The sequence below is a fragment of the Phacochoerus africanus genome, chromosome 9 (genome assembly GCF_016906955.1).
Source record: "Phacochoerus africanus isolate WHEZ1 chromosome 9, ROS_Pafr_v1, whole genome shotgun sequence".
NCBI lineage: Eukaryota > Metazoa > Chordata > Mammalia > Artiodactyla > Suidae > Phacochoerus > Phacochoerus africanus.
Window position 1 is genome coordinate 52,591,291 of NC_062552.1, and position 26,091 is coordinate 52,617,381.

Sequence of the window (26,091 nt, forward strand, 5' to 3'; positions counted from 1 at the left end):
CTATAGAATGTGGGCCCTGAAGAGAAATGGGGGTGGAGTGTGTGCCCAGCACTCCATAAATGTTGAACACAAATAATGAATAGAACAATGGCAACAATAACAAAATGTGTCATTTAGTGGAAGTTACCAGGTGTTGAGCCCTTTGCCAAGAGTTTTGCCTTTATGATCCAATTTCACCCTCACCTCCTCAATCCTTTAAGGCTGGTAATGTTTCTTTTCCTCATTTTGCAAATGAGGAAACCAAGACACAGGGGGGTTAGCTGACTTGCCTGAGTTCACCCTACTACTCAGGCAAGCAGGCAGGACTGAAACCTGAGTGATCAGGCTCCAGAGTTCTCCGCCCAAAGATGAAGGATGGTTTCATGGTTTCCAGCAACTGCAGTGATGCAAAGGTTTGAGTCGGGGGAAGAAAGTACAATTTTGGACAAAAATGTAACATGCATGTAGGACTTCTAGACAGAGATGTCTAAGAAGGCTGGCTGTAGCTCAAGAGAAATGTCAAGAGGCAAAAAATCCAGATTTGGGAATTATCAGTAGGAGTTCTGCAAAACTGTTCACCCCAAGGAGAGACAGGAGAACCAGAGCAAGGCCTGGGACCTCCCCCACATACACACACCAACCCCAGGTCAGAGACACAAGAACTCAGCCTTCCCAGCTGTCCCTCCCGCACCCAGCATCCGGGGAAGGAGCACCTAGATGCACAAGAGGGTAGAGGAACCTCAGAGCCTGAGCACAGCCCCTCTCCACTCGGCACCCAGGATCCTGCCTCCAGCCAACGGCAGGGGACAGGCTAGCTCATGGTTTCACAAAAGAGTTTTAAATTTTGAGCATAGCAGGGAAGCTTTGGCTCTAACCAAGGTATCTTTAGAGTCCTACTGTGCAGTAGGAAAGAAGTATTTATTGGCAAAAATAAAACCAGTTCCCATGTTTGTACAGAGCTGAGACCTCTCTACAAATAAGACAAATATGAAAGACCTTCAGCCGGCAGGTTCTCCATGCCCACCCTCACTCCACCTGCTCCACTGACTAGCGCATCAGAAATCAGCCCCACGGGCCCTGACCAGAGCCCCTCCAATGGCTGAGCTAAGTACTCCTATTCCACCTAATGCCCATAGCCTGGAATATCTGTGGTCAGCCTCGAGGTGCAGACCCACCCTATGCCTGGTGCTTGTGTTCAGTATGCAAGACAGGGCTTCTGCCTTAGCTTCCACCACTCCACTGTACTGCCAAGGCCAAAGTCATCACAACCCACCAGAGAGTTACAGACCACCATGCTAAAGGAGAATCCCACAACCCAGCCTGACCCCCAGGCCCCAGGCCCACCGTTCCCCACCTGCCCACCCCAGAAGTTCCAGCAAGTAATAGTCAAGACAACATGGGTGTAACCACATTGGGTGGTGGGGGGGGCACTTAGAGATTGGAGTGTAGATGCAACAGGATCAGAGGAATAGTAGGTTTCAGAGCAGAAGCTGATAGGACAGAATTTAAGATTTCAGGGTGAAGCAGTGAGTGATGCCAGAGTCTCCAGTCTGGCCGCAGGAATGGGGGGAGGTAATGGGGAAGACGAAATTGCCAGTGTGGAGAAGGGCCAGGAACTCATCCGCCAAGCTACTGACACATCCAAAACAAAGCTGGCACGTCATGGTGCCAAGGCCAGGAAGAGGATAATTGAATCTTGACTCAGAGGAGAAGGGACCGTAAGGGTGGGTGAGTGCTTCTTTTTGGGTTCTTTTAACATCTATTTTGGAAAATTTGGAACATATCACAAAAGTAGGTAGAATGCTGTAATGAGCCACCATGTAGCCATAGCCCAGTTTCAACAACTGTTGAAATGTAGCCCATCTCATCTCACCAGGATCCCCTCCTGGTACCAGCCCCTCTGCCCCCTACCACCAACCATTGATTATTTTAAAGCAAATTACAGATATCATATAATTTCATTTGCAAATAATCAAGTATGTATGTATCTCTAAGAAATAAGCACTCTCCATCTTTTCACTATTACCTGAAATAATGTTCACACCTAAAAATACTTAATAACTCCTCCTTAGTACCACCGGACATCCACCTGGTGATCATAGTTCCCCAACAGACTTGTGCTGTTTTACAGATGGTTTGCTTGAAATGCGGTGCAAATAAGGCCCACATGTTCATTGGATTGATCTGTTTCTGTCTTAGTTTGATTTCCCCCAAGGTTTCAAGGCAACGATTTAAGAGCAAACTGTTTATCTGGGATGCAATGGCAGGAAAACTGGCGGAAGAATAGGGAAATGAGCCCGGGAAGGAAAGAAAGCCAAAAAAGGGTACACACCAGTAGGGACAAACAGAGCACAGTTCCTCTGGAGGTCTCTGGAGAACAGTGTGGGGCACTCCTGGGCATTACCCCAACCCTGGGAGATGGGGCAGAAGCTGGGGTATTTATCCACCTTCCCTGTCCATCACTGACTGAGGATGGCTTCCAGGGGCATGGACTCTCCAGGCCATTAATTCTCTGGCATACTGCTCTGCCTGCTGTGCATAATCTTGCAGACAGAATAAAAGACTTCAGGCAGAGAGTCACCAGAGTTCCCAGCATGTAAGTCATAGATGTGGAAGTGGAATGAACATAGGCTTCAACAGACTCTGCCCCATCCAGTAAAAGTTTCTTTCATCTGGAGTTCTGTTCGTGGCGCAGCAGAAACAAATCCGACTAGGAACCATGAAGTTGCAGATTTGATCCCTGGCCTCGCTCAGTGGGCTAAGGATCCCGCATTGCTGTGAGCTGTGGTGTAGGTCACAGACGTGGCTTGGATCCTGTGTTGCTGTGGCTGTGTTGTAGGCAGGCAGGTGTAGCTCCAATTCGACCCCTAACCTGGGAACCTCCATTTGCCATGAGTGCAGCCCTAAAGAGCAAAAAAAAAAAAGTTTCTTTCATCTACATGGCCCTCCCTGTCTTATTTTTTTGCGTGTCCTCTGTCCTTTAGAATTTCCACATTATAGATTTGGTGGATTTCATTTCCAAGGTATTATTTACTATCCTCCCCATCTTCAGTATTTACTGTAAACAAAATAGAGATTGATCATATCCCAAATCTCTCTCTTAACAGGAATACCTATAGGTGATGCTATGACCTTCCAATTGCATCTCATCACAAAGTAAGGACCCCAACAATCAAAAGTTTGTCTAACTTGAAACAAGCTTTTCTCCCTTTTCATTGGTTGGCTTTGTTCCTTAATTCAGCATATTACCAAGCAGGCCAACTTCTTTTAAATGCTGTGGAAGCTGAGCAAATATGAAGGAGACAAGTCAGGCCTATGCCATCCAAAGGCATTGCTGGAAATTTTCAAGCAGAGTTTGCTTGTGTTTGCTTAGAACTGAAGGCATCATTTAGTCTCCCACTCCTTAGAGCACCTTTCAAATACCAGGCTCCCTTTGAAACCATCTCCCGCAGTGCAAGCACCACACGTACGTCTCTGACTTTGAATTTTGGATGTGTGAATCTGCTTACACTTTAAGTTTCAACGAATTCCAAAGCAGAAAGATGTTCAGATCCTCTCAATCTTATCTATCCCATTTCACAAGAAAAATCTTCCTTACTTCCTTATGTGCATTGTAATACACATAGAACACATGCTAAAGAAACAGGCTAAGGCTCTTGCAGAAATGCTAAAATTAAATTCAGAGAATGATCTAGTTCAAAGCAATACTTCGTACAATATCGACAGGTTGAAAATCTTCAGCTATTTATGTCTGGTAAAGAACCCCATTGTACTTTGTTTAAGAATCCAAGGTCATTCCATCAAACTTTCTCCAGACTGGAGTCCATATCGTTAATCCACTCACTTAAGAAACACTGACCGAGGCGCTCAGGGAGGGTGTCAGCCTCTGCTGGGAAGGAGTTTCACTTTATCTTCTCTGTGTTGCCAATTCTTTCAACATCATCCCAGATCTTCTTAAAGGCATCAGAGTTTATTCAAAACACTCTGACACCACATGTGTGGGGGGCTTTTTCTATGCCCTACAACCAGTTTTCTAATTCTCCAACACCAACTAAGTGTCCTACAATTCGATTCTGACTCATTGCCTGGAGTTGGTACCGAACTCCACAGATTTAAAGGCTCCATCCCACAAGACTGCCCTCACTTCAGGGGCCCGTCCCAAGTATCTGGTCCCCAGGTTACCCACACATCTGTCTGACTTGGCTACAAAGTTAGGAGTTCCCACAATCTCCTCCTTAGGTTTGATAGCTTTCTAGACAAGCTTACAGAATTCAGGAAAGCACTAAATGAACTTATTCACAGAACAGAAATAGACTCACAGACTTTGAAACAAACAAACAAATGGTTACCAAAGGGGACAGGTGGAGGGGAGGGATGGACTGGGGGTTTGGGATTGGCATATGCACACTGTGGTATGTAGAATGAAAGGCCAACTGAGACCTGCTGTATATATAGCACAGAGAATTCCACTTAATATTCTGTGATAATCTATATGGGGAAAGAATCTGAAAAAGAATGGATGTGTGTATAACTGAATCACTTTGTTGTACAACAGAAGTTATCACAACATGGTAAATCAACTATACCTCAATAAAACTTTAAAACATGAAAAAAAGGAGTTTCTACTGTAGCTCAGTGTTAATGAACCGGACTAGTATCCATGAGGATGCGGGTTCCTGGCCTTGCTTAGTGGGTTGGGTTAAGGATCCAGTGTTGCCGTGAGCTGTGGTGTAGGTTGCAGCCGGCAGCTGCAGCTCCCATTTGACCCCCAGTCTGAGAACTTCCATATGCCATGCGTGCCACCTTAAGACACAAAAAATAAAATAAAATAACCCTCCTGCATTGTTGGTGGAAATGTAAATTGGTACAACCACTATGGAAAACAGTATGGAGGTACCTTAGAAAACCATACATAGAACTACCATATGACCCAGCAAAACCACTCTTGGGTATATATCCAGAAAAAAACTTTCCTTTAAAAAGACACATGCACCCGCATGTTCATTGCAGCACTATTCACAATAGCCAAGACATGGAAACAACCTAAATGTCCATCGACAGATGATTGGATTAGGAAGATGTGGTATAAATACACAATGGAATACTACTCAGCCATAAAAAAGAACAAAATAATGCCATCTGCAGCAATATGGATGGAACAAGAGACTCTTATACTGAGTGAAGTAAGTCAGAAAAAGAAAGACAAATACCATATGATATCACTTATATCTGGAATCTAATATATGACACAAATGAACCTTTCCACAGAAAAGAAAATCAGACATGGAAAATCCAAAATAGGCATGGAAAACAGACTTGTGTGGCCAAGAGGGAGGGGGAGGGAGTGGGACTGGGAATTTGGGGTTAATAGATGCAAACTATTGCTTTTGGAATGGATAAGCAATGAGATCCTGCCATGTAGCACTGAGAACTATGTCTGGTTACTTGTGATGGAACATAATAAGGTGAGACAAAAGAATGTATGCATGTAATGTGTCACTGTGTCGCCTTGCTGTGCAGCAGAAAATTGACAAAACACTGTAAATCAGCTATAATGGAAAAAACAAAAATCATTATACAAAAAAATAAATAAAATAAAATAATAAAAAATGGGAAAAAAGATACAACTTAGGAACAGCCAAATGCAAGAGATGCATAGAGCAAAGAAGCGAGGGGGAGCACAGAGCTTCCGTGCTCTCTCTGGTCACACCACCCTCCCAGCATCTCAAGGTGTTCACCAAATGGAAAGTTCTTTGAACATCTTCTTTTAAGACTTTTTACTGAGGTGTCATCAGGTAGGCACTACAAATTAAATCTCTGTCCACTGATGATTAAGTCAATCCCAACTCTTTCTCTCCTCCCTGGAAGTCAGGGGGTAGGGCTAAAAGTTCCAGGCTGCTAGGCTATCATGCCTTGGTCTTGCTGGTGACCAGCCCCCATCCTAAAGCTATCTAGGGGCGCTGACTCAGCATTGATCTCATTAGCATATAAAAGACACTCTTCACTTAGGAGATCCCAAAGGTTTGGGGAGCTGTGTGTCAGGAACCAGGGACAAAGAACCAGGTGTCAAAGCACCCTCCCCTTCCTCACTAGGCCTATGGTGCATATTTCAAAATTTACCAATAATATTTTTTACCCACAGCATTTACAAGGAAAAAAAAAACTTCTATGCCCAGGAGCCCCCCCCCCGCCCCCGCAAGTGGCTTCCTCTCCATTTGAGGCTGAGCCATTCTGATGACTCCCAGTGCCCTTCTAGCCTTTATCCATCACTGAGCAGCATATGAGAGTCCCTGCTGTGGCACAGCGGGTTCAAGGATTCTGTGCTGCCACCGGTGCTGCTCGGATTCTTCAGTTCCTGGCCCAGGAACTTCCACATGCCTCGGGTGCAGTCATTAAAAAAAACCCAAAAAACAAAAAAACACACTTTGGACAGTGCAGTGTGTAGAGTAAAGCCACTGCTAATCAAGCTCCCCCGAAAATAACAACAAAACACCACAAAGCATTCATTAATGAGGAATTGTGAAACACAAAACCACAGCAGGAAGGAGGCAGTCTAGCTAGACCCATGGAGAAGGGGAGACCAAATATCCACGCATGGAGACGTCTTGAGGATCCCAACCTCATCCTTCTCCCTGAAGTTAGTTCTCCCACAAGGTCATCCATCTCTTCCCAATCTCTCAGCTGACCCCTGTGGGCCAAACAATTCTGTCCCTGACAATCCCATTCCCCGAGCCTGGCAAAAAATGCCCAGGCCCTGAAGACATGTTCAGCTCCCCCTTATCTGTCTAGCTAGCTGGCGGTCTCCTTTAGCCCTAGAGAATTCCCACTAGACTCCACTGACAACGCCTACAACCCTGTCCCACAGGCTGCTCCCTTTCAAATAGGCCTAATTCCCCTGCTTGATTTCACTTGGAAAAGGCACTTCGGTTCAGCCTTCTTCACTTTAAGTTTAAGTGGAGGACCACAGGGGTTAAGTGACTTTTCCAAGATCATGAAGCAACGTAGATTGAAATCTAAAATGGTTATGCCCTAAGGTTATTGGACCATTCAATATGAAAGGAAACTTTTGTTTGTAGTTATGGAAGAATAATGCAGTTTGCAAGTACATAAAGTTGACCCTAGGCTATCAAACACCAGCTAAGGTCTGGGTAATAGAACTGTTAACTATGGGGGGCGCTGCAGAGAGGCTTCAGCCCCATCAAAGGAAGCAGTACACATCCCAGGAAAGTAAATTGGATGAAAGTGGAAAAAGGGGATGGGACAGGGATGGAGAAATGAAGGTAACAGTAGTCAACCCTAGGAAATGGAAATTAAGTGGTTTAAGCCTTTTTCCTTTAGCTCTGCTGTGCTGCTTGAACTTTCTTCAGTGCAGGTCTTTATCATTATAATTAGGGAAAGTAGACCGATGTGTCTGATTCCTAGAGTCACACAGAGGAAACAACCAGCCTCATTTCCTGGGAGTCATACAAGCTGTAACATCTGCCTGGAGAATGCCATCAGAAGGAACAAAGCATTACATAAGCCACGAAACAGACCAGCTCCTGACAAGACACGGGTTGCTAGCACAAGCCATGTTGGACTTTTGGGGCCCCCCATTCAATCCCAGTGCCCAGCATTATAGCTTCAGAACTGGCCAGAATCTTCATAAAAAGTCAACTCCGATCTTCTGGGTCAGGGGAGGCAATAACTCATAGTGCCTATATGCTCACTAAAGTCTCCGTTGACCGAAAAAAATATGCACAACTTAAAAGTTGAAAGTTATGTTTTATTCAGTGGACAAAACTGAGGACGTAAGCCTGGGAGGCAGCATCTCAAGTATCCCTGAGAAAACTGCTCCCAGGAGGCAAGGGGGGAGCCAGGATCTACAGGAGTTTTGCAACAAAGGTCAGGTAGTGGCAACAAAAGATTACAGTTAATAAAAGAAAACCGGATTATCTCAAGTTAAGGAATTTGGTGTTTTTCTAAGTATGGGAAGATGGAAATCACTCTTTTGATATGCACCTCAGCTGTCTGGGGTAAGTATCTGTGTTTTCACATCCTGGGTTTCCTCAGGGCTCACGAGCTTGGCTCACCATAGAGGAGGTGGCTGCAATCACTGATGGCTATGACATTCTTTGTTGGCAGGCAATATTTTATTTCTCATCTCCATAAAAATGAATGATAGCAAGATGTCTGGACAAGATAAAGAGTCCATTTACCATGCACCAGAATTAGAAGGATCTTCCACTGATGGGAAGGAATTCAGGCATATAGTCACCGAGCAGTGCACATCAGCCACAGAACCCAAAGCAGCTACAGGGTGAAGCTGAGTATGTGGTTCAGGGAGCACACCCTTTCCACCACAGACATTTTACCTCTGTATACCCACCAAAGTTTCTAGCAAGTAGCAGCCCAATGATTTGCCCTAACAAATTCACTATATATGGCACCGCAATGTTCCTGCACATGGAAGTCAAGGGTCTTGAGAAACAAGTGCCTTTTTCTAATTCACAAAGATTACCATATGGGCTAGAAGTGACCCCATCAACAACCTAACTTCACTGGCTGCTCCTCCACAAAACTCAAGGGATTCAATTCAAACCACATAATCAGCCTGGAAACCTCTTTCTATTCAAATCCCTATGTCTCATCAATAACTTTCATTCCTCATCCGTCCTGAATCCACAGCTCCTAGGGAGCAACCCAGCATGGTGCAGAGATGACCAGACCAACTGCATTCCTGGGGAATCTGGGAACAGTGTCTGCAGGCAGGTATTCATTTTCTCTCAATGAAAGATTGGTCAGAGGTGGCCCCAGATCCTTCAAGTGCCAACATCCATTTGATCACCTGTCAGAAAATGGAAGGTGGGGAAAATAGAAGCTATGTCAGCCAAAGAGAGCTGCCCGAGATGTGCGACCCACCAGAACTATCCCATTGGAGACACCAGCTCAGCCACTGGCCTCAGGGAGTGAGGACAAGGAGGGCACTGTGAGTGAACAGTGCATCACATCCATGAACCAATACTAGGCTTATTCATGGACAAGTAAATAGAAACAACAGTCTGAGGCCTCTGACCAGAATTTGATGCATAAGAGAACAAAATAGTCCCTCGAGGAATGAGAGCAAAGACCTTCTTGCACATAGCTTTACTGCAAGGAAGAGCAGAAGCTGCTTTGGGTCCACAATAGGAAATGGGGGCACATGTCTCCAAAACAGGCCACGTTAAAATAGGAGGCAAATACACCAAACATAATGAACTGAGTAAAGAGACTGCAGAGAAAATAAAAACATCATAGCCCAATTATAGGAAATTCGAGACAGAGAGGAAAGTGCTGAAAAATTGCATGAGTCAATTAGTCACACCCCAAAGGTGGGACAACTGGCCTGGTCATCACAACAAACTGATGTCACAGGGGGAGGGGGGAACAAAAAGGGAAAAAAATCAGATTTGGGGAACTCTTCTAGAGTATAAGAGATTTTAAAATGACCCAGAAATTCCACTCATAGGTATATACCCAAAAGAATTGAAAAAGTAGTCAAATACCTGTACCTAGTATTGTTTCCTGAATGTTTGTGTCTCGCTACCCCCCAAAACCCATATGTTGAAGCACTAACCCTTCAATGTGATGGTTATTTGGAGGTGGAGTCTCTGGAGGTAGTTACATTTAGGGAAGGTCATGAGAGCGCAGCCCCTATGGTGGGATTGGCATCCTTATAAGATGAAGAAGAATCCAGAGCTCTCTCTTTCTTTTCCAGGTGAGGACACAGCAAGATGACAACCACCTGCAAGCCAAGAAGAAGGCTTTCACCGGGAACGAACTCTACCAGCACCATAATCTTAGATAGCTCAGCCTCCAGAACCGTGAGAACAAATGTCTGTGGTTTAAGCCATCCCGTCTATGGTATCTTCTCATGCAACCCAAGCTGCCTAAGTCAGAGTTTGGTACCAAGAAGTGGGGTGCTGCTGTAACAAATACCTAACAATGTGGAAGCAACTTTGGAACTGGGTAATGAATGGGTAGAGGCTGAAGGATTTTTAAGTACATCCTGGAAATATGGGTGTCGGGGTGATTCTGGTGAAAGCTCAGAAAGAAGAGGAGACCTGAAGAGAATGCTTCCATCTTCCTAGAGAATAACTAGGAAATCATGAACAGAATGTTGGTCGAAATAGAGAGAAGAGAGGCCATTCTGGTGAGGCCTCAGATGGAAATGAGAAACAAGTCACTGGACAGTAGGGAGAATGTGATCCTTGTTATAAAGTGGCAGAAAATTTGGCTGAACTGTGCCCTAGTGTTGTGTGGCAGGTAGAATTTGTAAGCTTAAGAACCTGGATATTTAGCTGAGGAGATGTCTAAGCAAAACGTTGACGGAACAGCTTGTTTCCTCCTGACTATGTAGGAGAGAAGACAGAGATTGATTGAAGAAGGAATTGGTAAGCAAAAAGAAACCAGAACTTAAAGATCTCAGGCTATCCATATTGCAAAAAATAGAAAAAGCTTAGAACGCTAAGGGTGTGATCATCTGAGAAGATCAGTATGACTGTGAACTATGGACCTAATCAGGCACCTCACCAGAAACAATGTCTGTTTGAACTGAAGGGGACTAAGACAGGAAGGAAAGACTAAATGAAGAAATGTCTTAGATCCTGCAGGACTGAACCATAGAGCTATTTAGCCAGGAACAAGTACTGTTCTGCAAGACGAGGGAAGACTGATTCTAAAGGCAATTCAGAGATGATCAGGGCTGCCTCCGTGGTTTCAAAGTGTGTTAAATGACTTGGCCCTCACTTTCCATTCATCCTCTGAGCCCATGCAATCTCCTCCACTTCAAATCGACCTTTTTTCACTGCCCCAAATGCCCACAAGAGAGCTCAGTGAGCAAATCAACAGCGTATCAAGGGAAAAACATATCCTGGAGTATACCTTCTTTTACTGAAGTCTAGAGGGTTTTCCATCCTTGGAGAAGTACTTTAATAAATCCAATAATATTTGTTCCTTAACAATCCATGCTGGTCTTCTGATATTACACTCCTTATTTTGATGACAAGCTTCCAAGAATTTTTCAATTATGGCCATTTCAGCTGATTTGCATTTCCAAAGAATCCCCATCTAAGTCTACCAAGGAGAATAGATATGCCATATTTCTTCAAAATATGCATGTCTGGCAACTCAAAAGGGTACCATCTGGTTCACATAATTTCTGCATGAAGTTTCTGAAAAGCCTACACAACATATATGATCCACTCCTGCTGCACAAGAAGCCAAAACATTCCATTGCTATTGTACAAACTGACTCAGGTTAACTGAGGCTGAAATTGGCCGTGGTCCTTGCAATGATCAACTCCCTTAGAATGCTGCTCACCAATTAAAATATACCCATTTAATCGATGTCATGTTAAGAGAAGAAAGATAAACATGAAAATGACGTCACCCTCAAGAATCATTTTTGAGCCCTGGGAAAAGCAAGTAGAGAACTGGCAAGCAAAGCAAGTTGGGACTCTTTCAAAATCAAACAAAGGAGAAGGCGAAATAAAGTCAGAATAATTAAAACAAGAAGGGAACTCTAATGGAAGCAGAGGGGACCCAGTGGTGGGAGCAAGCACTGTTTCCCTAGTGAGGAATGACACTAAGGCACACGGCAAAGTGTCTAACAGCCTATAAACAAAAAATACTATTTCCCCCTCCGAGTAAACACATTGTGGCCATTCTTTGCCAGCACTGTAAACTCTGGATAGAGGAGTTTGGTGGGGTGCGACAGCCGGTGAGACGTTACCAGAGGTGACTCTTGGGTATGAGAGTCTCCTGAATTACAAAGGAAGAATGTATTCCAGAGCAAGTCTCTTCGCAGGTCACCAGGATGAATCAGAATTATTAAGTGATTGGAGATCCTCCAAAAAACACACAACCCCACTGCAGATGCAGACAAAACATTTTTAGTGCTCTGTCCAGGGCTTCAGAAATGCACATACCAGCATACATACATTCCCCAGACTTATAGCTCAGGGCAGAGGTTGGCAACCATTTTCTGTAAAGGACCCAAGAGTAATATTTTGTGTTCCATGCTGTCTCCTATCACAACTATGCCACTCTGCTTCATTTATTTTATAGTGCAAAAGAGGCCATAGGCAGCATGCACAAAAAATGAGCTTAGGGGCGTATAAATAAAAGTTCATTGATGGACAATGAAATTTAAATTGTATGCAATTATCACGTGTCGTGTAATATTATTCTTGTGATTCTTTTTAGCCATTAAAAAAAATCTAAAAATTATTCTTAGCTCACAGATTACACACAAAAAAAAAACAGGTGATGGGTTATATGTGGTTCACAGGCCAGTTTGCCAAGCCCTGATTTAGAGCTTCTGTTTAAAAGAGACTAAACAGGTGACACATGGTTCAAATGATGATAAAGACACCATGAATTTATGCAAAGATTAAAAATCATGAGGAAGAGACTGGAGGGTAGCAACAGGTTTATCTCGTGCAGTGATGACAAGTATTGTACTATATTGTCTTGGAATCACACAGCCTGTCATGGAGTCCTTACAAGGCCATCTGCCAGCTGTATCACCTTGGACAAGTTTTACTTAACCTTGCCAAGCTTTAATTCCCTCCTTTGTAAAAAGAAGACTAGTAACTTCTCGATGGAGGTATCATGGGGATGAAATGGGATGCTGCCCTTCAAAGGACTTTGCACATGCAGAATAAAGCTAATTAGCATCATGATTATACTCATTGTAATTAGTTGACTGACTGCAAAATATTTCCAGATATGAAGATAACATTTTCTGGATGTGAAGAAGTTCCAACACCTAACTTCTGAAAGCCAAAGCTTAAAACAAGGTAGGTCCCAGAGTTAAACAAAACTAATACAATAAAAGAAATGTTTAATTTTGGTGCAACACCTCAGTTATATACAGCAGTTATTCAGCTACTGGGAATCTGGAAACCTCCAATTTCTATGAAAGTTATGACCTGAAGTCATGAGAAAAGAATGCAAGCATTAACAGTCATTCAGTCACTCTACAAGCATTTCTAAAGACTTCCAGGACAGCCTGCCTGCCTGGGTGGTGGAAGTGGTAGCCACTGACCAAGCCTGCTGATTTCTGGCTTATTGCTTCTGCTTCCTGGTTCTGCCCCCCACTTCTCACAGAGAGGGTGGCTGGCTGTTGAAGGTCAGATAGATCCTGTCATCTCCCACTGCCCATCCCTGGCCCTAAACAGCACTGGGCAGAGAGTGACAGCCACAGGAGCAGGTGACAAGGAAGATGGTGAAACGGCTGTCAGCCTGTGTGGTGGACTGTGGCACAGGGTCACATAAGGACCAGCAAAAGCGGGTGAGCAAGCTCAAAGGAAGATGATAAAAGGTGTTGATGACCTAGCCTTCTTCATTGGTGATGAAGTGAAAGAAAAACCTTCAGATGTGAAAAAGTGGCCAAACCATGGCATAGTTGAAGAATGGGACTTGACGGAAAGGTTTACAGATGAAAGATCTTTAAATATTTAAGAGTAGAATTTGAAGACCATTTTTTTTTTGGATTGAACCTCCACTGAATACTCCAGAAAACAGAGAAAATACTGGTGAATTAACGTTCCAGGCTTGTACATTCCTGTGCAGGCTGTTGTTGTCTTGGCTGCATCTTGAACCTCAAGACAAGTTAGAGGATAGTCTGTTGATTGGCATGGAAACAGTGGAGACAGTGTCACCCATGCCATCCCTATGACTGAAGGGTATTTGTTTGGCAGCTGTATTAAGCACATTCCAAATACAGGATGAAATGTAACATATTTTATTCAGCAACTGCTGAGAGACCAAGAAGTAGGAGTCCCTCTGGGAAATCCTTAGAAACTTTTTTTTTTTTTTTTGGTCTCGCCAGCGGCATGCACAAGTTCCCAGGCCAGGGATCAAACCCACAACACAGCAGTGACCCAAGCCCTAGCAGTAACAATGCCAGGTCCTTAACCCATTGAGCCACCAGGGAACTCCAATCATTGGAAACTTTAAAGCACTATAGTTATATCTACCCAGATTCGTTTGGTAAAATAATTTAACAAGTATGAAACAGATGGATCAAAGCAGATTAAACAGTGTACTGGAATCAATGCTATCCCAAAGGAAGGATTTTCCACTGGTGTCGGTTTTGAGGGATTCTTGGGACCTGAAATTTTTTAAACTATTTCATCATCATCATTATTATTTTTATTATTGAAGTATAGTTGATTTACAATGTTTCTTCAAGTTCTGCTGTATAGCAAAGTGACCTAATGACACATTTTTTTTTAATACAGAGTTTGCTGATCCATGCTTTACTTGACCTATCTCAGAAGCTGTAGATGCAGTAATTCACAATCCTGCTATGGATGTCAGACGTCCCCTCTACAAGAACATTGTCCTCTCTGCAGGTTAACCACATTCTAGGACTTTAGACATTGCTTGCAAAGAGATTTAAAAAGAACTATAGGTGCCAGGCTGAAATTAGGTAAGGAATTGGGTGGTAGTAGGTTGAAGCTAAAACTTACTGATGTGCAAGTCATTCCACACAAAACGCAGTGACATGCAGCTTGGTTTGGAGGACCCGTGCCTGAGTTCTACCATGTATGCCGCACCAAAAAGATTACCAAGAAACTGGACCTAGCATTTGTCACCACTATCCAGTGTTTGGAGTCATGTCGTAAAATTGACTTTGTAGCTGCTGGTGTTGGGGAGAGGAGGAAGAAATCATCTTTCTGATTGCCTTTTTTTTGTCTGGAGGGCTGGTTTCAAGGTTTTAAGCCTGACTTGAAATAATAAGAACAAAACTTAATTATACAGGAATATTTTAGGAAGTTTATCAACATAGGGATGTACAGGAGTCAAAATGATTAAATGTTTTTCTTCAGATTGAATATTTGAATCGTATGTGTTACAAAAAGAAGTATGTGTGGCGTTCCTGCTGTGGCTCAACAGGATTGTGTGACTCTGCAGTCTGTCAAGACACAGGTTCAATCCCAGGCTGAGCACAGTGGGTCAAAGGATCCAGCATTGCTGAAACTGCGGTATAGGTCGAAACTGCAGCTTGGATCTGATCCCTGGCCTGGGAACTCCATATGCTGCTGGACAGCAAAAAATAATAAAAAAAGAAGTAGGTGTGAGTTCTTTCTGTACCTTGCTATGTTGTATATTATTTAATTATCCAAGATCTGATGCGGTTTATCAATATGTAGATAGCTCTATAATGCTTGAATTATATACTTCTAAATATACCATGAAAGAGTTTATATTTCATACTCTTTATACTCTGAAGGGAAAAAGTCATAGAAAAACTAGCATTTAAGGGAAAAAAGGTGACCAAGTAAAGGATAAATTTAAAAAACATCCTGTGTGACTTGGCAAACACACACATTCACAGGATTCCAGTTATTACACAAGCGCTTACATCCTCCTATGTCCCCCGCAGTTTTCTATGCAAGTGCTTTTGGAGCTAAGAAACTAGTATCTTAGATTAACTGACACCTGCTAGTGCTTTCTGATAACTCACAGTTTGTTTCTTGCTTTAAAGAAGAAAGTAAAGACAAAATGACTGGACCAGCATTGCAGTTTCAGAGTGAAATGAATGTATTAGAAAATGAATAATTTAATATTGGCATATTTAAAGCTTAACATCATTCTAAAAAGGGTACAAATTTTTTTAAATATTTGTTTTAAGTTCTTATAAGTTAATAAATCTATTTTCTTCAAACCTCTGCAACAGTTCTTTAAAATCACAACAGTTGGTTAGCAAGCTGATTTTTTTTATGTCCTCCAAACAAAAAAAACTGTTAACTTTTAATATGTTGAATGTTTTTGTTTATTTCAAATTTTTATTAAAATATAGTTGATTTACAATGTCATGCCAATTTCTGTTGTAAAGCGTAGTGACTCAGTTACACACACACACATACACATACACACAGATATATATATATATATACACATATATATAGTGCTTTCATTTTGATAATTGGATCTCCACTTGATATTTTTATTTGTAAAACTCATTTGCAGTCTGAAAAGTCTTTCAGTGCCAGTCCCTGATATATCATGGAAAGTTGATTTTCACTGCATTTTAAAATATTTGGATCCTGAAGAAAAAGTGATGAAAATAAATTAAAACTAAATTACCTTTAAAAATTTTTTTGGAGTACCCATCGTGGCTCAGTGGTTGATGAATCCGACTAGGAGCAATGAGGTTGCGGGTTTGATCCCTGGCCTCGCTCAGTGGGTTGAGGATCCAGCATTGCCGTGAGCTGTGGTGTGGGTTGCAGACTCGGCTTGGATTTGGCATTGCTGTTGCTCTGGCATAGGCTGGTGGCTTTGGCTCTGATTGGATCCCTGGCCTGGGAACCTCCATGTGCCACAGAGGCAACCCTAGAAAAAGACAAAAAAAAATTAATAAAAAGTAAAGCTTCTATGTGAGAAACAGCTTGCAATGTCTGGTAGGAGGGCCCATGAAGTAACCAAAATAATTTTAATACAACAAAGGCGACATTATTAATGTGCGCAGACGCAGAGCTCAGGAAGCAGTGAGGGGAAGCAACAGCTTTGGAGAAGAATAAGGAAGAAGGCAATGAAGCTGGGTGAGCTGGAATTCCCTAGGCTCTGACAATGGGGAGGAATTTTCCAGGCAGAAGTAATAGGACGGACAAAGGACAGAATGAATCCAAGACTGCTGGAAAATGGAGGTTGAGCGTTAGAAGGAGCTGAAACCATCACACACCAACTTAAAGAATTGAGAGTCTATCCTAGGCCTTCAGGGACTCCCCAGCAAACCCTGGAAGGGGAATGACAAGTTCGGATTTATACTAGCGGCAATCAGGTGCAGAGTTCAGTTAGGCCTGAGCCACAGTGCCTGTGAAGCAGGGGGCTATGGCAGGGATGGAAAGGAAGGGGTAAACGGGAGAAATAATTAGGAGGTAGAACCTACACCGGCCTTAGTGACTGGATGCTGAGGCTGGGAGGAATGAAAAAGAGAGGAGAAACTCTCTCTGAAATAAGAAGCCACAAAAAATAACCGAGAAGCAAGAAATGATGGTAGATTCCAGAAGAGATGGATGGCGTGCATTGCTGGTCTACAATAATTGTCAGGGCGATGGATGTCAGCTTCAAAGCCACAAACAGCCAGGGAAAAGGGAGGGAAGAGAAGGTGAGGAAAACAGATGTATCTAACACACATTCCCAAGCATATGCAGATAACCGGGAGAAAAAGGCCAACAACCAAAGCAGCAGGTAACATACACTGCTGTATCAAACACTCACTGGACACGTCCTGCATGCTCCTTATGTAGCTCCTGGACACTTGGTACATACAATAAAATACATAGAAGTAAACTGATTCAAATGCGATTTAATATTCCATTTTAACCAGTTACCTTTTTTTTTTTTTTTTGCCACGCCCACAGCATGCAGAAGTTCCCCGGGTTAGGGACTGAACTCAAGCCACAGCAGTAACCTGAGCCACAGCAGTGACAATGCCAAGTCCTTAACCACTAGGCTACCTGAGGACTCCAACCACTTATCTTTTTAAAGTAATTATGATGACAAACAAAAATATTGCATACCTTTTCTATTTCTCAGAGGAGTTAATCTATCAGACTCTGCATTAGTTAATTCACTCTTGAGAAATCATACGTTCATCACTCAGGAAAGAACAAAAAAGTAGGGGTCTTCGTAATTGCTGAGTCCAAGCCCTCATTCTAAGGTGAGAAAGTTCTGTGACCTTGAGGATATCCTTTTACCTCTCCAGGCCTTCTCATTCATTTGATAACACTTGTGAATGAGACTCAAGGTTAAACACTGGGACAGAGGGAGGGATTAGGCCCAGATACTTTTCAAGGGCTGTTTATCTTTTCTCATCTGTTAAAATGATGAAAACAGCAACTACTTTAGCAGATTGCTGTGAAGATTACATACATGTAAGTTCCTACATACTGTCCATGCAAACCAAAAATGCTCAATAAATGGAAACTCCCAAGAAGGACCTCTGATTCTGGTCTCATTATTCCCATTTCAGATGAGGAAATCAACCCCAAGAAGAGTTAAGTTCCTCTCCCAGTCACAAACGTGGGAAACCTACTTTTCCTAACTCCAAATCCCACTCTTTCCAGTATCCCATGCCACCTCCCCTGGCAATGAGCTTCCCTATTTAGAAGGCCCTCTGGCCCACATTCCATCACAGTCAACTGTCGAGGATATTAGGGCCCCCATTTTAGCCCCACCACTATTCAAATGCAGGCCCCCAGGAGTTCCCGTCGTGGCTCAGCAGTTAACAAACCTGACTAGTATCCATGAGGGTGGGTTCGATCCCTGGCCTCACTCAGTAGGTTAAGGATCCGGCATTGCCGTGAGCTGTGGTGTAGGTCATAGACGCTGTGTCTGTGGCTGTGGCCGGAAGCTACAACTCTGACTGGACCCTAGACTGGGAACTTCCATATGCCGGGGATGTGGCCCTAAAAAGACAAAAAAAATGCAGGCCTCCAGCCTCTGCATTCCCAACTCTTTCCACCAATAGCCATGGAGGTTTAATTCCTAGAATTTCAGCTTCAAGTCATCATAGAATAGAGCTGAATGAAAGGCAGTTTTAATATATTTGACTTAACAATGCCCACTCAGGGGAGAAAAAAAGAAAAGAGAAATTCCTTTATTTTCTCAGTTGCTCCTATGCCCAATTCTACTTCTTCAAAGTAAACCTGCGTCTCCATCCACTTCCCCAGGACAGAAATCCACCGCTGAAAATCAAGAAAAATAAAGATGAATTATTGGCCTTGAACTTCCAAAGACCTAAGTCTTCGCTATTTATGGGCAAATTATAGAATTTTATAGGAATTCCACTCTGAAATGTCTGCATTAAATGCTAAATGTACATTACTCCTGGTCCTGGATGTCATTTCAACATATTGAGAAATCAGTCCTTGAAGAGACACGATCAGGTATTTAGAAAATGACTGTCTTTTCTTAGAAAAAAAGCACTTGATCTAAGACATCAATTTGAATAGCAAGAATCCAGGATAGATAATAGTCAAGGATGTTGGTTAACTTTTTTAAAACAAATTTTAGGAAATACATAAAACTTATTAAAATGTCAAGATACATAACTTTTACTTACGAGGTGCTAAGGCTCAATGAGAGCACCAAGAAAGGGGTCCTATCTGCCTTAGACTATTCTAAAAATTACCTACTCCTGCGTCTTCTTCTCAAAATCACTCCAAATAGGTCCCTGCAAGCAAAGAGTTCACTCCCCATCATTTCCTGCCAGTGTTCGCACAGCCGTGTGAAGCTGCCCACGCACTTCAAAGCCTGCCTTCTGTTGTTCTGCCCACTCAGCACTGTCAAATTTGTATCATGACTTGACAGCTCTGTGCCCTCACACCTGATCTTTCCACAGTCGCCACATTATACCAGCCAAGCGCCTTCGAAGAGCTTAACACAACAGCACAAGGCAAATGCTCAGCTCAATTCCACCCAATCAGCCTTCCAACAAGACTTCCAGGAACATCCCCAGTCAAAAAGCCAAGAGCTGTCTCTACAGAGACCATATTTATCTCCTTAGCAAGTACTGGCAACGCCACAGGCAACTAGGAATCATCCTTCCACTATTTGAACTTGAACAGAAGTCAACCTGCAGACGAAGCATTCAAGCAATACGTGCTAGCCTAAGGCGCTGAAAGAAAAGTTGCCAACATTTGGCAGTAGACCCTATTAATTCATCACACATGTTTCTTTTGGCCTGCACAGCTTTTTTAAAATTTCAGTGAATTGCCAATACTTCGAACTAGGAAATTTCATTTTAAAAAAATCTGTCTTTTGAACATTCCTCCCTCAAATCAAGAGCATCTAGACAAACAATAGGTTGGAATTCAACAGAAGCAGACTATCCAGGTCCCAATCCCCACAATCTGCTGTATGTTCATTCAACATTAGCAGCGTATTCCAGGCAGTGTTCAAAAGGCTTAAGATTCCATAAGGGATAAACAGGACAAGAAATAATAAGACAGTCGTATCTGTTAAGAAGGGATTTTATTTGTGTAACTCAAAAGAAAGATGGAGTACATACACTTTTCTCTATTCCTCTCACTAACTACAGCCAAAAACTCTGGGCATTATATATATAAAACAAACATAAGGAGGCCCTAAGTGGAGAGAAGGAAGCACACTGACTGAAGAAATGATACAGTGATGAGTTTCTTGAGTTTTCTTTTTCCATCATATATCTAAGACTTGGAGCCGAAGAAGCCAGCAACCAACCGATGCAAGAAAATAAATAAATAATCTCAATAAAGGCCTGCTCTCTCGAGCCAAAAGACAAAGCAAGGGGCAGTCTAGCAACACTCTGCTCCAGATACCACAAAGAGAACTGTGACCCTCCCCACGCTCATCCACACTAGCAAAGGATGAGTGGGAAGTGGGAACTTCCACCTTTGCCAGGCTATAATGCGGTGACCCAACCCTCCCCCCACCAACTCCCCTTTCCTCTGGGTGGTGCCAGAGAAGGCCAAGTAGGGAGCCAGTACTTTCATCCCCACCAGCCATTAACAAGCTCCACCCTGCCCCACTTTCAGTGTCAGTGGAGACCACATGGGGGAGCCTGAACCTCCACTTCCACATAGTAGGAAAGATCAAAGACAAAGGTAGGAAAATCATCTATATCTACAATAAGTTAAAAGATACACAAAATAAAAAGTTGTAAATGTGAAGTCAAAAATATTAAATGTGGGGGAAAGGGGAGTAAAAATGCAGGGTTCTGAGAATGCTTTCAAACTTGAGATCATCAACCTAAAATAATTATATATATAAAATTATACTGTGCGTGTGCTTTGTTATATATAAACCTTAGGTAACCACAAACCAAAAATCTATAATAAATACACACACACAAAAGAGAAAGGAATCCAAACATAATGCTAAAGATAGTTATCAAATCACAAGGGAGAAAAGCAAAGAGGAAAGGAACGCAAAAGAACTACCAAAAGCAACCAGAAAACAATTAATAAAATGGCAATAAGAACGTACCCATCAATAACTACTTTAATTGTAAATGGACTAAGTGCTCTAACCAAAAGACATAGAGTGGCTAAATGGATATAAAAACATAACCCGTATATATGCTGCCTACAAGAGACTCACTTCAGATCTAGAGACACACACAGCCTGAAAGCGAAGGGATGGAAAAAGTTATTCCATGCAATGGAAATAAAAAAGAAAGTTGAGGTAGCAGCACTTAAACAAAATAGACTTCCAAACAAAGATTATAACAGGTAAAGAAAGAAATTACAGGAGTTCCCATAGCGGCTCAGTGGTTAAAAAACCCAACTAGGAACCACGAGGTTGTGGGTTTGATCCCTGGCCTCTCTCAGTGGGTTAAGGATCCAGCGTTGCCGTGAGCTGTGGTGTAGGTTGCAGACGCGGCTCGGATCCCACGTTGCTGTGGCTGTGGCGTAGGCCAGTGGCTACAGCTCCGATTCGACCCCTAGCCTGGGAACCTCCATATGCCGCGGAAGCGGCCCAAGAAATAGCAAAAAAAAAGACAAAAAAAAAAAGAAAAAACACCTGGATACTGGCACTCCCGTCATGGTTCAGTGGTAATGAACCCAACTAGGATCCATGAGGATAGAGGTTCGATCCCTGGCCTCACTCAGTGGGTTAAGGATCCAGGGTTGCTGTGAGCTGTGGTGTAGGTCACAGACACAGTTTGGATCCTGCACTGCTGTGGCTGTGACGTAGGTCGGTAGCAGCAGCTCTGATTCAACCCCTAGCCTAGGAACTTCCATGTACCCTAAAAAGGTGTGACCCTAAAATGGCAAACAACAACAACAAAACTGGATACCAATAAAAATGGAAGCAAAGTGATTCAAACTCTATGGGATGCAGCAAAAGGGAACTTCCCTCCCAAGAGGGACATTTATAGTGATAACGATCCTACTTCAGGAAACAAAAATATCTCAAATAAACAACCTAACCTTTCTTCTCAAGGAAATAGAAAAAGAACAAGAAAAATCTAAAGCTAGTAGAAGGAAAGAAACAACAAAGATCAGAGCAAAAATAAATGAAATGGAGACTTAAAAAACATTAAAAAATAGAAAGGATCAATGAAACTAAAAGCTGGTTCTTTGAAAAGATAAAATTGATAACCCTCTAGCCAGACTCATCAAGAATAAAAGAAAAGGACATAAATAAAATCATAAGTGAAAAAGGAGACATTATGACCAACACTACAGAAATACAAAAGATCATCAGAGATTACTACAAACAATTATACACTAAAAACATGAATAATCTAGAAGAAACGGATAAGTTCCTAGAAACATAGACTTTCCCAAGACTGAATCAGTTAGAAATAGAAAATACAAACACATCAATCACCTATAGTGAAATTAATCAATAATTTTAAAACCTACTAACAAAAATTCAGGACCAAAATGCTTCACAGATGAATTCTACCAAACATTTAAAGAAGAATTAACAGCAAACCTTCTCAAAATATCCAAAAAATTGAAGAGGATGGAACACTGACAAATTCATTGTACAAGGTCACAATCACCCTAATATTTAAACCAGACAAAGACACCAGAAAGAAAGAAAATTAGCAGGCAGGGCTTCCTGCTGTAGCACAACAGGATCAGCGGTATCTTGGGAGCGCTGGGACTCAGGTTCAATCCCCAGCTCAGCACAGTGGGTTAAGAATCCAGCATTGCAGCAGCTGCAGCTTAAGTTGCAACTGTGGTTCAGATCTGGTCCATGGCCTGGTAACTCCATATGCCATGGGGTGGCCAAGAAAAGAAAAGAAAATTATAGGCCAATATCCTTGATGAACACAGATGTAAAAATCCTCAACAAAATATTAGCAAACCAAATTCAACAATACATAAGAAGGATCATAGATCATGACCAAGTAGAATTTAACCCAGTGGTACAAAAGTACTACCATACCACTAATTAATCAATGTGATATAGCACATTACTAAAGTGAAGGATAAAAATCCTATGATTATCTCAATAGAGACTGAAAAAGCTTTTGACAAAATTCAACATCCATTTATTAAATTCTCAACAAAGCAAGTATAGAGGGAATGTACCTCAACATAATAAAGGCCATATATGACAAGCCCATAGATAACATCACACTCAACAGTGAAAAGATGAAAGCATTTCCTCTAAGATCGACAATAAGACTAGGATGCCCATTCTCACCACTTTTACTCAACATATTATTGGAAGTCCCAGTCATAGCAACCAGACAATAAAAAGAAAGAAAAGCAATCCACATTGGAATGAAGAAGTAAAACTGTCATTGCTTCCAAATGGCATATACTAGATGTATAAAATTGCCACCAAAAAGCTATATGAACTAACAAATTCAGTAAAGTTGCAGGACACAAAATTAACATACAGAAATCTGTTGCATTTCTATACACTATCAAAAAACCATCAGAAAACATTAAGAAAACAATCATTAAGAAATCATTAAGAAAACAATCTTATTTATAATTTCATCAAAAAGAATAAAATACCAAGAATAAATCTAACCAAGGAGGTAAAACACTTGTACTCAGAAAACTATAAGACACTGATGAAAGAAACTGAACATGGCACATCCTGTCATGGCTCAGCAGAAACAAATCTGACTAGCATCCATAAAGATGCAGGTTCAATCCCTGGCCTCGCTCAGTGGGTTAAGGATCCAGGTTGGAGCTGTGGTGTAGGTTACAGATGCAACTCAGATCTGACATTGCTATGGCTGTGCTGTAGACTGGCAGCTGCAGCTCTGATTCAACCCATAGTCTGGGAACCTCCATATGCTGTGGGTGTGGCCCTAAAAACACCAAAAGAAGAAAGAAAGAAAGAAAGAAAGAAAGAAAGAAAGAAAGAAAGAAAGAAAGAAAGAAAGAAAGAAAGAGAAGAAAAGAAATTTAAGATGGTACAAAAAAATGGAAATATATACTCTACTCATGGATTGGAAGCATTAATATTGTTAAAATGACCATACTACTCAAGGTGACCAACAGGTTCAATGCAAACACCCTAACAAAATATCAATGGTATTTTTTTCACAGAACTAGAACAATTCTAAAATTGGTATGGAAACACAAAAGACCATGAATAACCAAAACAATCTTGGGAAAAAACAAAACTGAAAACACATTCCCTGATTTCAAACTATACTACAAAGATACAGTCATCAAAATAGTATGGCAGTGGCACCCTCCTACCCCCCAAAAAATGACACATGGACCAATAGAACAGAATACAGTCCAGAAATAAACACACACATATTAGTTAATCTACAACAGGGGATATTTAAAAGGTAAAATACAGCCTTTCTGGAGTTGTGGCTGAGCAAGTTAAGAAACAGAGTAGTATCCATGAGTGTTTGGGAAGGAAAAGAAGGAAATAGTAAGAGCAGAAATCAATGAAATTGAAAATAGAAAAACAACGGAGAAAATGAAGCAATGATGTGGTTCTGTGAAACAAGCAATATAACTGACTAAACTCTAGCAAGACTGACAAAAAAAAAAGGGAGAAGGCATGAAATTACCAATACCAAAAATGAAAGAGACCCTATGCACATATAATAAGGAAACTGACGATAATTCTTAATAGGGGAAACTGTGAATAGCTTCCCATACATAAATCTGATAACCTAAATGAACTGGATTGAATCCTTTAAAAACGCTAACAAATTTCCCAAATGAGAACTTTCTAAGCCCAGATGGTTTCACTGAAAAATTCTACTGAATGTATAAAAAAGAATTAACATCAATTTTACATAATTTCTTCTGGAAAATGGAAGAAGAGTGAGCACTTCCTTATTCATTTCATTAAAGTTGTTTTACCTGATACCAAAACCAGACAAATACAGTACAAAAAAATAAAGATCAATATTCCTCATGACTATAGAAACAAAAATCTGTGACAAAATACTAGCAAATAGAATCAATCAATATATAAACAGAAATATATATCATGAAAAGTTTGGGGGGTGTTTGTTTTTTAATGGCCACAGTGGAGGTCTATGGAAGCTCCTAGGCCAGAGACTGAATCCAAGCCACAGCTGCTGCAACACTGGATCCTTTAACCCACTGCACCAGGCCAGGGATCGAACCTGTGCCTCCATAGTGACCCAAGCCAGTGCTGTTGGATTCTTAACCCACTGCACCACAGTAGGAACTCCAAAAGTAGGTTTTATTCTAAGGATGCACAACTGGTTCAGCTTTCAACACTCAATTAATGTACTCCACCATAGTAACAGGCTAAATAAGAAAAAAAAATCACATAATCATATAAACTGGTATAGAAAAATCCTTTGACAAAATTCAACACTTATTTAGGACAAAAACACTTAAAAAAATAGAATTAGAGAAGAATTTCCTCAACATGAGAAAAAGCATCTACAAAAAAATCTACAGCTAACATTATTCTTAGTATTGAAAGACTGAATGGCTTTCCTTGTGGGTGGGAAACAAGGCAGGGATTCCACTCTCAGCGTCCATTCAAAATAATGCTGGGAGTCTCTGCTGTGTCTCAGCAGGTTAAGAACCCAACATAATCTCTGTAAGGATGCAGGTTCGATCCCTGGCCTCACCAAGTGCTCACCCACCCCAAATGTAATAGTTTGCATCTACCAATTCCAAATTCCCCATCCATCCCACTGCTTCCCCACTTCCCCTGGCAACCACAAGTCTGCTCTCCATGTCCTGTCCATGGTCTGTTTGTTTTGTAAATAGGATCAGTTTTTTTCAAAAAATTTCAAATTTAAAAATGGGCTAAAGGAATTCTCATTGTAGCTGAGTGGTAACGAATCTGACTAGTATCCGTGAGGACACGGGTTTGATTCCTGGCCTTGCTCAGTGGGTTAAGGATCTGGCATTGCTGTGATCTGTGGTGTAGGCCAGCAGCTGCAGGACCCATTCCACCCCTAGCCTGGGAACTTCCATATGCCACAGGTGCGGCTGTTACAAAAAAAAAAAAAAAAAGGAGGCTAAAGATATGAACAGATATTTCACCTAAGAGGGGATACAGAAAGCAAATAGGCATACAAAATGTTGTTAAACATCATTAGCAATTAGGGAAATGCAAAGTCAAACCACAATGGCATAACCCTATACATCTAACAGAATGGAT

General features: G+C 41.8%; 1 protein-coding gene and 1 pseudogene across 1 annotated transcript in view; one reads left to right on the forward strand and one right to left on the reverse strand.

Annotated features, from left to right (window-relative positions):
• The window catches only part of SH3GL3 (SH3 domain containing GRB2 like 3, endophilin A3), a 132,977-nt gene that overhangs the window by 98,736 nt on the left and 8,150 nt on the right, over positions 1–26,091 (reverse strand). The window lies entirely within an intron of this gene.
• Positions 1,542–14,633, forward strand: LOC125135559 (actin-related protein 3-like; annotated as a pseudogene).